General features: G+C 40.4%; 1 protein-coding gene and 1 long non-coding RNA gene across 6 annotated transcripts in view; both read right to left on the bottom strand.

The window, feature by feature from the left end:
• Nucleotides 1-13,745, bottom strand: part of PHACTR1 (phosphatase and actin regulator 1) — a 553,820-nt gene that overhangs the window by 485,826 nt on the left and 54,249 nt on the right. The gene's annotated exons all lie outside the window — the stretch shown is intronic.
• LOC116589154 lies at nt 2,873-12,310 on the bottom strand. The gene is made up of 3 exons (XR_004285215.1): nt 12,299-12,310; nt 8,182-8,184; nt 2,873-2,952 (listed from the first exon to the last, which is right to left on the bottom strand). It is a non-coding gene; the product is annotated as an uncharacterized LOC116589154 (long non-coding RNA).

Below are 13,745 nucleotides of genomic sequence, written 5' to 3'. Positions count from 1 at the left end.
CTCTCTCATCTTTCAGTTGAGAACCTTTCTTTTTACCCACCACTGCCTTCTCTTCCTTTACATCTGTATCTACACTCTTTAACTACCCAGAGTGAAAACTGTAAACAAAAATTCTAAGAGAAAAAAATGGTTTTTGTGTTTAGAATGCATTTCCTGGGCAGTCAAACTGACTACTTAATCAATGAACCAATCAATCAATCAATCCATCAACCAACCAACCAACCAACACAAAATGGGTGACAAGCAGGCAGGAGCCTAGAAACGTAAAGAAGGAAAGAGGACCTCACCAGATAAAAAAGAGATATCTGACTCTTGGAATGCGACAAAATTGGATGTTTTAGTTAAAGTTTGATATTTTTAAGCATTATGCGAGAAGTAAATATTCTGGCAAAGCGAAATGTCCATGTGGTTGAAAAAAAATTTTTTTTAAATATCACGTTGATGCCTGAAGCAAATAGTCACAGCTCAGATATTATGAGATCTGTGAAATCTGAGGTTTAATATTAGAATCGAGACATGACTTGAACTGACAGCCTTCATTCTCATTCTGCTGTATGTGCTTCTTAAGACTAGTTTGAAATGTGGTGGGGTTTTTTTAGTATCTAATTTTAAACAAGGTAATAGAATTAATAATATTGCATGTCCTATCCCTCTAAGGAGGTGACAAATTGTGTAAGTCTGTAAAATACACTAGTGAATCAGGTGAGGCTAGATGGTACAAATTCTAGTACTGGACAAAATCTAGTAATTGGACATTTTCCAACTGGACAGTTGGGAAGAATAGAATCACTTGTCATGGCGCTCAGAAAAGACTGAGCTGGTATAAAACACAGGCATGCACAACCCCTGCACACGTTAAAGGTCAACTCCTGAACATGTAACTTGATTTCTTGCACACTATTGAGAAATCTCGGCACGAATTGGAATTTGGCTGAGATAACCCATCTTTGTATTTGGAGATCTAAACATCTTCTTGTATCTGGCCCCAATTTCACTTCAGGAAAACGCACACAGAAACCACAGAAATCACGGCCCACTAATGACTCCTTTCAAACCTCTATTAAAAGGAGGCATCTGCCGTGTGTTCCGTCAGTTCGTCAGACTGCTTTATTCGTTTCATTATTCTGAGGGGCATATTTTCTGATGTAAAGGTCTCCTTCTTATCACATCCATATTGCATCTTTATATTAAGTGTCTGGAAATCCTACTGGATTTGGTACAAGCTTAAAGATGGGAGTTGAAATTAAGGGTCCGTTTGCTACAATTTGTAATCATTTCTAACACTTTCCTGAGCTCAAATGACACATCCTAGTACAAACAGAAACTTTAAATGTGGACTCTCGTGTTTTGGGGGGCAAGCTCTCCCCAGTCTAAGCCAACATATACCTTTCAACTTAGGAGCGAGGGTAGGGGGATACGTTTGATCAATGAGTTCTTCCCGGAAAGAGCTGATTTCATTTTTAAGCTTCATTAGTGTATTTGCTTGGTATTTGAGAATGATGAGACTCACTCCAAGTACCATTTACCCCACCAAAAAAAAGTCAAAACACTACAGAAGGGGAACATATGGTCTGAGCACTGTGGTAGAGAAAATGTTACTTAACAGATGAATGTAGGAGAAAGGCCGGTGTGCAGAGAAAGGCAGGCACAAAATATCTTGTTGCACTTTAAAATAAGTCTAAATAAAAGAAAACCCCCAGAGCAAGAGGATAAGTGTCTACTGAATCACAATATTTTTAAAGGATTCATTATTATTAGTTAACATCACAAACTCTGCTTTCTCCCCTTATGAAATGTGTATATTCACATATTTCTAAAAGCATTAAGAAGTGACATTTTAAATTTCTGTGCACACCGCTAATGCTGTTTGAATAATTCTGTGACCAAAATCAGTATGTGGATCTTCGTGCCCTGAATTAGCATCAAGACTGTGCCCAGAGCTATAGGAAACACGGTTGCTTCTTCGGGGAGCTTGTAACCTAACTAGGGAAATCAGATTAGCCACACCTCTGTGCTTAACTGAAAGACCAAACAAAACCTCTTCTGATGCCTGTCCCATGCTAGCTAGCTAGGGTACTGTTCTCACCTTTCTTTCACAGGGAAATGTCCTTGAATGAAGGCCACCGGCCACTGTACTTCCCTAGAAAACCCTTTTTCCTCTGGCGTGCTGTTGTTTCCCTCACCGTCCTTCTGTTCCTCCTCACCTGCTAGTGCTGACTCCTACTCTCTACACCCTTTAAAATGGAGGTCCAGGGGCACCTGCGTGGCTCAGTGGGTTAAAGCCTCTGCCTGCAGCTCAGGTCATGATCCCAGGGTTCTTGGATCGAGTCCCACATTAGGTTCTCTGCTCAGCAGGGAGCCTGCCTCCCCCTCTTTCTCTGCCTGTCTCTCTGCCTGCTTGTGATTTCTCTCTCGCTGTGTCAAATAAATAAATAAAATCTTTTAAGAAATATATAAAATAAATTAAAAAATGAAATGAATGTCTGCTGGGACTCTGCTCCCAATCCTCTTCTCTCACTGTGGTTTCCCTGGCTTAGGACTTCCTAATGTATGTTATGACAACTCATGGCAAATAGAAAAAAGAATGTTGATGGCTGTTCGGGGTCTTTTATGGGAATGTGAGTTGGTGCAACCACTGTGAAAAACTGTATGGAGTTTCCTCAAGAAATTAAAAATAGAAATAGCGTATAATCCAGTAATTCCACATTTGGGTATTTACCCAAAGAAAATGAAAATGCTCATTTAAAAAGATATCTGCACCCCGATGTGAACTGCAGTATTATTTACAAGAGCCAAGATAAGGAAGCAGCCTGCTTCCAATAAAGAAGAGGCGGTATGTATCTCCACAATGGAATATAACCCGCCTATAAAAAAGAATGAAGTCTCACCATTTGTGACAGTATGGATAGACCTAGAAGGTATTATACGAAGTGAAGTAAGTCAGAGAAATACCTTGGGTTTCACTCATATGTGGACTCTAAAGAACAAAATGAACGAATAAACAAACAAACAAACAGAAAACAGAGTCAGACCTATAAATACAGAGAACAGACTGATGGGTGCCAGAGGGAAGGGGGGCGATGGGCAAAATGGGTGAAGGGGAGAGGGAGATACAGACTTCCAGTTATGGAATGACTGAGTCATGGGAATAAAAGGCACAGAATAGGGAAGAGTCAGTGATATGCAACAGAGGTGTAGGATGACAGAAGGTAGCTACACTTGTCACGAGCATAGCATGACCTACAGAGAAGCTGAATCGCTACATTGTATACCTGAAACTAAAGTCACATCATGTGTCAACTATACTCAAAAAAAAAAAAAAAAAGAAAGAAAGAAAAAAGAAAGAAAGAAAAGGCTGGTGATGGGATGTTAGCTAAAGGTATTATGATGATCATTTTGTATTAAGTACATACATCAGATCTCTACATTGTACACCTAAAGCAATGTTGAGGGTACCTATAGTTGAACACAACATAATCCCTGATGATACCCTGCACGAGAATCTCTGACCTAGGAGGTCTTAGCTACCTATGATTTTAGTAACTAGGAGTCTTTCTCCCTAGCTCCTGACCCATGTATTTTCTTCTGGATGGATCTTCCCCTGGGAGGCTGTGCAGGCACCCCCCTACACCCATCAATCTACGGATAAGCTCATTAACCTGTCCTGAGAATCTGTGCCCCATTCTCTGTTCCTTGAACTGGCCAGTAGAACTTAGTTAGCCAAGGAAGAAATTGGGTCCTCATCCCCCTCCCCCTAACCCTTCAGAGTCCATGGTTACTAGGTCCTGTTTTACTTTTTTAAAGGATTTTGATTCTAAATCAGTTTTCCATCCTTGCTATTACTGCCCCAGCTCAGGCCTCTCTCAGGTCTTGCCAAATGCTTCAGAGAAACTAAACACCTCCCTGTCCCCAGGATGGGCCTTCTCCAGTCCATCGGCCTCACTGTCCCTGAGTAGCATACAAGGTCTGTGCTGTCTGGCCCCCTCCCCCGTCTCCTCTGGAGGTCCCTACTAACACATGTTCTCTGGTTTTCCTGCTCTTGAGAATTTGCATGCCCTTTGACCTTCATACCTTCACATACCCCTTCCCCTGCCTTCCTGGGGGATGCCTCTCATTCCCAAAGCCCTGTTCCAGCACCACCTCCACTGTGAGCCTCCACCATGAACTCCCACTGGATCCCAAGTCTCTGCTGGGGGGGACCCCTATTTTCTGCTGGTAGAGAACTTATGCTATATCACAGTCACCTTCCATGACTTTCTTCTCTGTCTTCCCTCCCCAATGGCAGAGACGTTCATAGTCAGTTCGGTGCATTACAGACCATACATGCGTATTTCTTAAGGAATATAAGTGATGTGAGCCAGAGCAACCTAAATGCCAGATGCCTTTTGTGCAGTTTCTTCTGATTAGAATGCCCTTCAATTCCTGAAACTCTATCCTTATGGTTTCCTCCATTGGAAAAATCAGACTCATCCTCTGAGGATCTGCCCTAGTGCCCTCTTCAGATTTCCTGGCTCTCTCAGGCAGGGCGGGTCACTGTCTTTGTCCAGTGATCTTTGATTATGCCATGACTATGATCTGCCACCACTTTGCCTCAAATCACCTGTGTGTGTACTGCCATTCTGTCCAAACCGAATCAGGCTTTCAGGACTAGGGGCTTGCTTAACCAGGGTCCGGAGGCAGAGGACACCAAGCAGAGGTATGATGTAAAACAGCTGTTAGTATCTGGAACTCTGGTTCCACTCTCGCCATTTGGGTTAATTGTGAGACCAAGCTTAAGAATTCCCACAGTGGGAGGACACACCAAGGAGGCTTTCCAAATGAAAGAGCGAGAGGATCTAAGTCTTCACTGACTCATACCCTGCTTCCCACGTCTTGTGGCATTTCGGATTGCATAATCATCTCAAGCAGTTAGCGCTGTAAGTGACTAAACACTGGTATATCACATCTTTTACCTGCCTGCTGAGTTTAATACTTAACCCCATAAATCGAGTTATCCAAAAGAGGCTTGAATCCTGAATCTGCTTAGTCACAGCCTGAATGATGGCTTCGGGACAGGCTGCTTCCGCCAAGACTTAAGCCAGGGGGGTGAAAGAGGTTTTCTTCTGCAGATCTGTGCAGAAGGGGAGCAAAAGCAAAACAGGGACTGGCAGAGGGGACCACATAGCTAAGCCAGCTGGCTCCGCTCACCCTGTCTCTGTGGCTCCCAACAGGTGCTGAGTCTCTAAAGCTTATTAGCATCCTGGGCTTACCTAGCCAGCAGTGTCCACTAGGAATACCAGCGAACATTTGCTGAGCACTTAGTATGTATCAGAAACTCTTCTAAGAACTTTGTATGGATTGCTCTATCTAATCCCCATGACAGCAAAATAGGTGCTATTATTATCCCTAATTTACTGAGAAAGAAGAAAGACATAGAGGGGTTCAGCAACTAATGAAGATCTCAGACTTAACGAGGCCCGGAGGTGAGATGTTACCCCACAGACAAGACTCCATAGCTCGGAGTCTAACCCACATACCCCGACCCAAGCTAAGACTGGAACTCATTCTTTTCTCAAAAAGAGAAAGTAAATGAAAAGAAAATTTCTGGCCTTCTAGTCTAGTTTATCAACTACCAAGACCTTAAGGAAGTAAAATCCATTCTTTTCTCAGGATCTTTTGCTTGATGGGGGTTTGATGGAGTTATTGTTCTTCCCAGGATCTGTTCCCTAAAAAGGGGTTGATAGCATGCTAAGTAATTGTCCCTACAGAAAGAGACACTGTTGTATCAAGTCACATCAAAGTTGTCAAAATCAGGTAACTTCACTTCCCTATTGACAAATCTATTGTCCCAATGCACCAGGTGTCACTCTCTACATCAAAGGAAAATGCCAAGCCCAATTATGTGATAATATTTGGGCCACATACAATAACATTTTCAGCTTATTCATGTTATTCAGCTAGAATATGTTAAAGTAATTGAAACAGGATTTATTAATGCCTTTTAAGTTTGTCCTACCATTCTTCCTAGAATTCTCCATCCTTAGGCTATTTTCTCAGTTAATGACCTCTCATTCTGAATCCCTTTATACGTGTCTCTATATGTCAGAATGCCCAGAAATGACCTTTAAGACACACCAAGAGAGGAAATATTCTCATTTATTACCCTGTACTGCCCTCATGCATAAATGCAAAGTTCTAATTTGGTTTCTTAGTGTAGGCACACGCACTCCTTTATGATTGTCATTGAGCCACAGTTTAAAAGGAAAGAAGAGTATAGACAAGGCTGTTCAAATTCCCTCTAGCATTCAGGTGCTCCCCTGGGACCCTGATTTCATCTACCGCTGCATTTACTCTAAGTTAACAACTACTCAGAAAACAAAAAACCTTTCTCTCCACTGCTTGAAAAACACATGTGACTTGCCAAAACTGAAATATAATTTTAAAAGGCTGTCTTTGGAAAGCCGACATGTAATGACTTTTTTCACTCTGATGGAGATTAGCAATTGTTCTAAGGACGGATAGGCCAGGAGAATTCTAAAGAGCTGCTGACTTCTTGCTTCAAGATGCACCTTTCCAGTAGGCAAGGCTAGGATGGGGATATCGCAACTGACTCACCATCTTATCTATTTGATTGAAGCTGTATTCCAAATAGAGGAATGTATAATAACATGTATGATAGAATGCAGGATAGTAGTATTAGCTAGGAAATGTGGAAATGCTGCATAATATGTTGGAACACTGGCCAACCTCATCTTATTGAATGGACTGCAGAAAGAAATCTACTTTCATCTTCCTAAGTATCCAAAATAAAATGTAAGATGATAAAACATTTTCTATGAGAAACTGTTTACTTGTATCACACATTTTTATGTTTTATGTCTATTCTGAAGATGAAAGCGTATTTTCCAAAGACAAGCTTATATCCTGCACCTTAGCCGTATTGATTTTGCCATATTAAAATACCAGTAAAGCAATAATAAAGTAATTTTATCTATCAACACGTTTCTAGATCCTTTGAAGTAAATAAACATTAGAATGTTAAGTTGTCAAATTAAGTTGGTCAAGTGAAACCATTCTGATGCTTTCCCTTTGATATTTTTAGCATCTAATAAAACATGCCTAAACCACTTACGTATATGCTTAGATGGTGCTCAGAATATGTCTGTTAACTATCAGACTCAACTCTGTGAATTGAGCCATGATGTGCCCGCTCTCAAAAAAATGTTCTGATTTATAGTAGTGTTTGCTGATTTTCATGGGTAAATTCTCACTCTATAGCTGATGTCAAGCCACTGACGTGATACCACTGACCGTGAAGGTGGGAAGAGATGTGCTTCACTGGCTCAAAAGAATCTCTATGTACTGGTGGCCAGGACACCCCTGGAACTGGGCTGCTTTTGAACGTCTAGATTCTGAAGACTTTCTTTTTCCCTTTCTTTTCTTCTCTTCTTGGGGGCCAGCGGGTTCTCTAGGACACAATTTCCTCGTTTGTAAAATGGGTTAATGGGAACAGGTAATCTCTAAGCTTTCTCTAAGCTCAGTTCTTTAAATATTTCAGTAATTTCCCACTCTGAGTTTTAAGGCAGACTGAGTATTATAGCAGAATTTTTAAAAGTTCTGGGGGCGCCTGGGTGGCTCAGTGGGTTGAAGCCTCTGCCTTCGGCTCAGGTCATGATCGCAGGATCCTAGGATCCCAGGATCGAGCCCACATCAGGCGCTCTGCTCCTGGGGAGAGCTCTCTGGGGAGCCTGCTTCCCTTCCTCTCTCTCTGCCCACCTCTCTGCCTACTTGTGATCTCTGTCTGTAAAATAAATAACAAATAAAATCTTTAAAAAAAAAAAAAAGTTCCGCTGCGTCCAAGCTTATACTCTGAGGACTTAAGAGATATAGGGTAGTATCCAACACAGAGGCATGTTATTTCTAGTTCAGTGAGGTTTATTTTATTAAATTTAGCTCTAGTTTTCAGAGATATATTAAATGGTAGACTCCCATGATCTTGTCACAATGATGTCAGTTCCTACAGTTCAGCTCAAAAAGAAAAAAACAATAACCGGGCGCCTGGGTGGCTCAGTTGGTTAAGTGACTGCTTTCAGCTCAGGTCATGATCCTAGAGTCCCGGGATCGAGTCCCGCATCGGACTCCCAGATCCACGGGGAGTCTGCTTCTCTCTCTGACCTTCTCCTTGCTCATACTCTCTCTCACTGTCTCTCTCTCAAATAAATAAATAAAATATTAAAAAAAAAAAAACAATAATCAAAAAACCTGCCAAGTCAATGACGAGAAACACATTATGGTTGGTTGTACGTGCTTTATTTCTTCTTCGGCATTTTCACAATGGGCAAAATTAAGGGTATCCCTAGTTGTGATGCATGGGAGAAGTAACAGCTAGTCTCTTTTGCTAGAACTGCACTTTCTTTTGTCTTTTTTTTAAAGATTTTATTTATTTATTTGACAGAGAGAGAGATCAGAGAGTAGGCAGAGAGGCAGGCAGAAAGAATGGGAAAGCGGGCTTCCTGCTGAGCAGAGAGCCTGACGTGGGGCTCGATCCTGGGATCCTGGGGCTCTGAGATCATGGTCTGAGCCAAAGGCAGAGGCTTAACCTACTGAGATATCCAGGTGCCCCTAGAACTGCACTTTCAAACTTCCTTCATGTCTAGGGAATCGCTTGGGATGAGACCATCAACTGAATATGGTTGAAGAAAAGTTAATTGTTTCACTGCTAGTGCTTCTGTAACTATAATGTACTAAGAATGAAAACCATGTTTCTTAGGCCCTAGACACCAATTCTAGAGAATATCCTATCTCCGGACCCTCCCAGAGAGCAGGGCTGAAGAGGTGAACACAGCAATCCTGAGAGGCCTGCCTGGCTTGTAGACCTCTCTGAGAGGTTAAGTGTGTCCTTGCTCTAAAACTTCTGCTTAAGGAAATTGTCAGAAGGAAAGAAGGATCAGATGTCTGAAGATGTCTACAGATATTACTAAAAAGTGAAGAGAAGGAACTCTCATTCATTGCTGGTGGGAATGGAAAATGGTACGGCCACTTTTGAAAACAGTTTGGCGATTTTGTGCAAAACACAACGTACTCTTACCATATGATCCAACAATCATGCTCGTTGGTATTTATCCAAAAGAGTTGAAAACTTATGTCCACACAAAACCTGCACATGGATGTTTATAGCAGCTTTATTCATAATTGCCAAAACTTGGAAGTAATCAAGATGTCCTTCAGTAGGAGGTGAATGGATAAATAAACTGTGATCCATCCAGACAATGGGATGCTATTCAGTGATAAAAAGAAATGAACCAGCAGGCCATGAAGATACATGAAAAAATGTTGTACCCATACCACCTTAAATATATGTGAAAGAAGCCAATCTGAAAAGGTTACAAACTGTACAATTCCAATCTTTTGACATTCTAGGAAAGGCAAAACAATAAGGACAGTAAAAAGGTTAGTGGTTGCTAGGGATGGGGGATAGGGAGAGAAATGAATAAGAAGCAGATCACAGAGGATTTTTAAGACAGTGAAAATATGCTGTATGATAGTAAATGATGGGTCCATGCCAGTATACATTTGACTAACCCACAGAAAGTTCAACACCAAGAGTGAAACCTAAGGTCAACTATGGACTTTAGATGATAGTGACATGTCAGTGTAGGTTCATCAATTACGATAAATGTCCCATTCTTGTGGAGGGTGTGGTTGTGGGGGAGGCTCTCCATGTGCGGGAGCAGGGGGTGGAAGGAAACTCTCTGTACCTTCCTTTTCATTTTGCTATTAACATAAAATTGCTCTTAAAAAAATTTCATCAACATGTGTAGACCATAAACTTACTCAATGTTGTATGTCAATTACTTCTCAATAAAAACATAAAAATGAAAAAAAATTTTAAATGAAATCCTTTGAAAAAAATGAAGAAATCCAACAAGTCTGGTATAAAGATGGACTGACAGCAACATGACCATTGCCATGATAACATTTCTTTTCATTCCAAGTTCTTTCTGAGCATCTATTACGGTCTATGCTCTGTGCTAGACACTGAGAATTCAAGGGTGAATAAGGCAGAACGTGGTCCCTTCCCTCAAAAAACTAGGAGTCTGGTGGATGTTGATATTCCTACTAATGGATTTACTTGTCGAAGAAACTGTTAAATCTACATCAAGCATGTAGCAGGCCTTTGGTGAATATTTGTTATATGGATATTTAATGAAATAAGTCACAATAAACAAGTCATCCATTCTTTTCTTAAAATTTTGTCTGGGTTTTATAAGGGGACTTTGGCTAATCTATTAATTGTCACTGTGATATAATATCGAGATTTTTTATGTTAATAAACTGAACATGCTTCTTGGTTGAATGGTTCGAGAGGTGTTTATTGAGCACCAACTATGCCAGGTACTTTATATCCTCCCTTCAAGTCATTCTTACAACCCTGGGAAATGAATATGCCCATTTTATAGGTAAGTAATCAGAAATTCATAAAGATAATAAACTCGCCCAAGAGAGTCAGAATTCATACTCCAGTCTGTCTGACATACTTGTGTTTCTCCCTTTATATGCAATAATTCAAGAGTAGTCAAAGAGTCACACAACACCTTTACCTAACCAAAGCTCCCACGGGAGTCAATAATCTCCAAACATTTTTCTCCTTCCATGTATGATCATATATTACAAGCCAGTGGGCCCTCTTGGCAATTAATCCCTAGGAAGACTACAGCTCTGTCTTTTTTTTTTATTTTTTTATTTTTTATAAACATATATTTTTATCCCCAGGGGTACAGGTCTGTGAATCGCCAGGTTTACACACTTCACAGCACTCACCAAAGCACATACCCTCCCCAATGTCCATAATCCCACCCCCTTCTCCCAACCCCCCTCCCCCCAGCAACCCTCAGTTTGTTTTGTGAGATTAAGAGTCACTTATGGTTTGTCTCCCTCCCAATCCCATCTTGTTTCATTTATTCTTCTCCTACCCACTTAAGCCCCCATGTTGCATCACCACTTCCTCATATCAGGGAGATCATATGATAGTTGTCTTTCTCTGCTTGACTTATTTCGCTAAGCATGATACGCTCTAGTTCCATCCATGTTGTCGCAAATGGCAAGATTTCATTTCTTTTGATGGCTGCATAGTATTCCATTGTGTATATATACCACATCTTCTTGATCCATTCATCTGTTGATGGACATCTAGGTTCTTTCCATAGTTTGGCTACAGCTCTGTCTTTTAGTCGCCCTCCCGCCTCTTTGGTCTGCTTCCAACTGTACAGTCTCTAGACCTTCACCACAGTAAGGTATTTGGTCCTCACACTAGGCAGAGCTGGGAATGTATTGGGAGAGATTAGGTGGCCTTAAGACCTGGAACCGTTCTCCCCCTCAGGGGAGGAAAATCCGTGAACCTTGGCAACAGATTTATAAAAACGGAGGACTCGTGGAGAAAAATTATATTTTTATGAACCCACATAAATAACACAATTCTTTTTCTTGAGCGTCACTGAAGAGCAAGCACGAGAGAGAGGAAACCAGTGATAATTTAGAAGAGACACTAAAATGCTCTCAAGATTCATTGTGGTTATTGGACCGTATTTGAGGTTTGTAGAGATTGACAGAGAATAAAGTCCTCTGAGAACCAGCAACTGGGAAGAAAATTACATCCACTTTAATATACACCGTTGTTGCTGAGTCTACGTGTCCAGTGGCAGTAAATACACCAAATATTTGAATCAATGTACAGATAACCATAAGATGCTTCTCATTTTTCTCCAGTTCAGAATGATGAATCTTGTCTGTAGAAAAGCTTTAATTTGACTAACATCCGCTTCTCTCCTTGGTCCCTTTCTATGCCTTTTAAATCATAACCGATATGATTTCCTTTCAAAACTGGTACCACTGTTTCAGTTTGGTGTAGAATAATAACAAATCCAGTACAAATACCTCCTGGTCTGAGCCATGGTAAATGATGAAAAGGAATCACATCTTTCACAACTGGACTTCTTTTGCCTCAATAATATATTTTATCAATTATTAATGATGTCTCATTGATCACTATTCTTCTATTTTTCTCTGCCACTTGCCACCAAAGATCTTAGTTATCCAAGTACTATGGTGATGAGATTTAAATTAAATAGTGTTAACCCTTTTGAATAAAACCTATACAATTTTGCGTAAATAGGACAGTGAGAGAAGCACCTGGTTAGCTCAGTCAGTTAAGCGAGAGATTCTTGGTTTTGGCGCGTGTCACCGTCACCGTACAGGCTCTGTGCTCAGTGGGGGAGTCTGCTTAAAGATTCTACCCCTCTGCCCCTCCTCTCACTTGCACATGCGCTCTCTTTCTTTCTCAAACAAATAATCTTAAAAAAATAAGTCAATGAGACATTGAACATATATTTTTAAAAAGAAAATATATTCATATTTGTGGACAAGGGACCTACTGATAGCTTTTCTCTGGAGAAATCACCTATAATAAATGAAACTTGCAACATGGCAATATAAGAACTGAAGTAATACCTGACTGAGTGATTACACCGGTCTTTTTTTGTGTTGGCTAAATTCAGTCATTGTTTCCTTTCCACCTCAATATTTCTACCTCAATGTCCTTAATAAGTGGAACCAGGGAGGAGATAGAACGCAGATCCTAGTAGCTGTAACTCTCTTGAATTGCTCCTATAATTGGGTTTATGAAAGGACTGTAGATGATATATTTCTTTATGAGGTAACTTTACAGCAGAAATTGTTCCTACAGATCATATTATATGAGCTGTAACAGAGAGGCCAATGAAGTGAATTTAAGGCTGATTTGAGCTTATTTGGGGTTGACCTGGTGTGATTTTTATGGATGGGTCTAGTTGGTCTTCGACTTAACACACACGTCTACATATGCGGTAGCTATTTCACAAGACAAGATGACATATTTTGACTCAGATCTCAATAGACACGAAAAATAAAGGCAAATCTTTTTATTTCTAAAAATACCAATGTTCTTAAGATACCAGAAAAAATATTGCCTGTACTCTAGGGGCAAACATATGAATAGACTTTGAATGACAATGAAGAACTTTCAAATCAACTAAACAGCAAATGAAGGGCGCACTAACTGTGCTGCCTGATTGCTTCAGAAAGTGGGGAGGACTTTTGTGGTGAGGAGTCAGTGGTACACAGACTGTAAGAAACACCTTTGGCTAAAACATCAGAAACCACACTAACGATTTATGTCTGCACATTTAAAATGAACTCTTAATATGAGAGGACAAAGGAAAAATATTTCAGTTCTTTCACAATTTGAAAAAAGACTTTGTCATTTTGAATTTTGCAAAATTATAACAGTGTATCAAGCCTCTAATTTGCTTAAAGCCTATTCAGCAAATATCTTTTAATGTCAAAATGCAATAAAATACACTCATGAAGATTATGTGGTATCATAAATTATATATAATGGGGAATCTGTGATGAGCCACAATTTGGTGTGGTCTGCCTTCCCCATCATAGCTCCAGACCCAGCCATCCGCTGAATGTTTTTGCTTTTATATGAATGAAATTCCTCCAAATGGTGAAACAAAGACAAGAAGTACAAATAAAAATAAGAACCCATCCACTCCTAATTTTGTTTTTGCCTGTCCTATTCAGTGGAATGCACTGAACATGGAGAAACTGTTCCTAGATCTGTGAATCTGCCTTACATGTGAGGTGTCTCTGAGTCCTTTACCAAAACTGGTGGTGGAAGTCACTTTTCTTACTGAAATAGTTGCTTCCTTGCTGATTGCAGCCAG

Source organism: Mustela erminea, chromosome 4 (genome assembly GCF_009829155.1).
Source record: "Mustela erminea isolate mMusErm1 chromosome 4, mMusErm1.Pri, whole genome shotgun sequence".
NCBI classification, from domain to species: Eukaryota; Metazoa; Chordata; class Mammalia; order Carnivora; family Mustelidae; genus Mustela; species Mustela erminea.
Note: the sequence above shows the minus strand (reverse complement) of the source record. Positions and strands in the feature narration are given on the sequence as shown.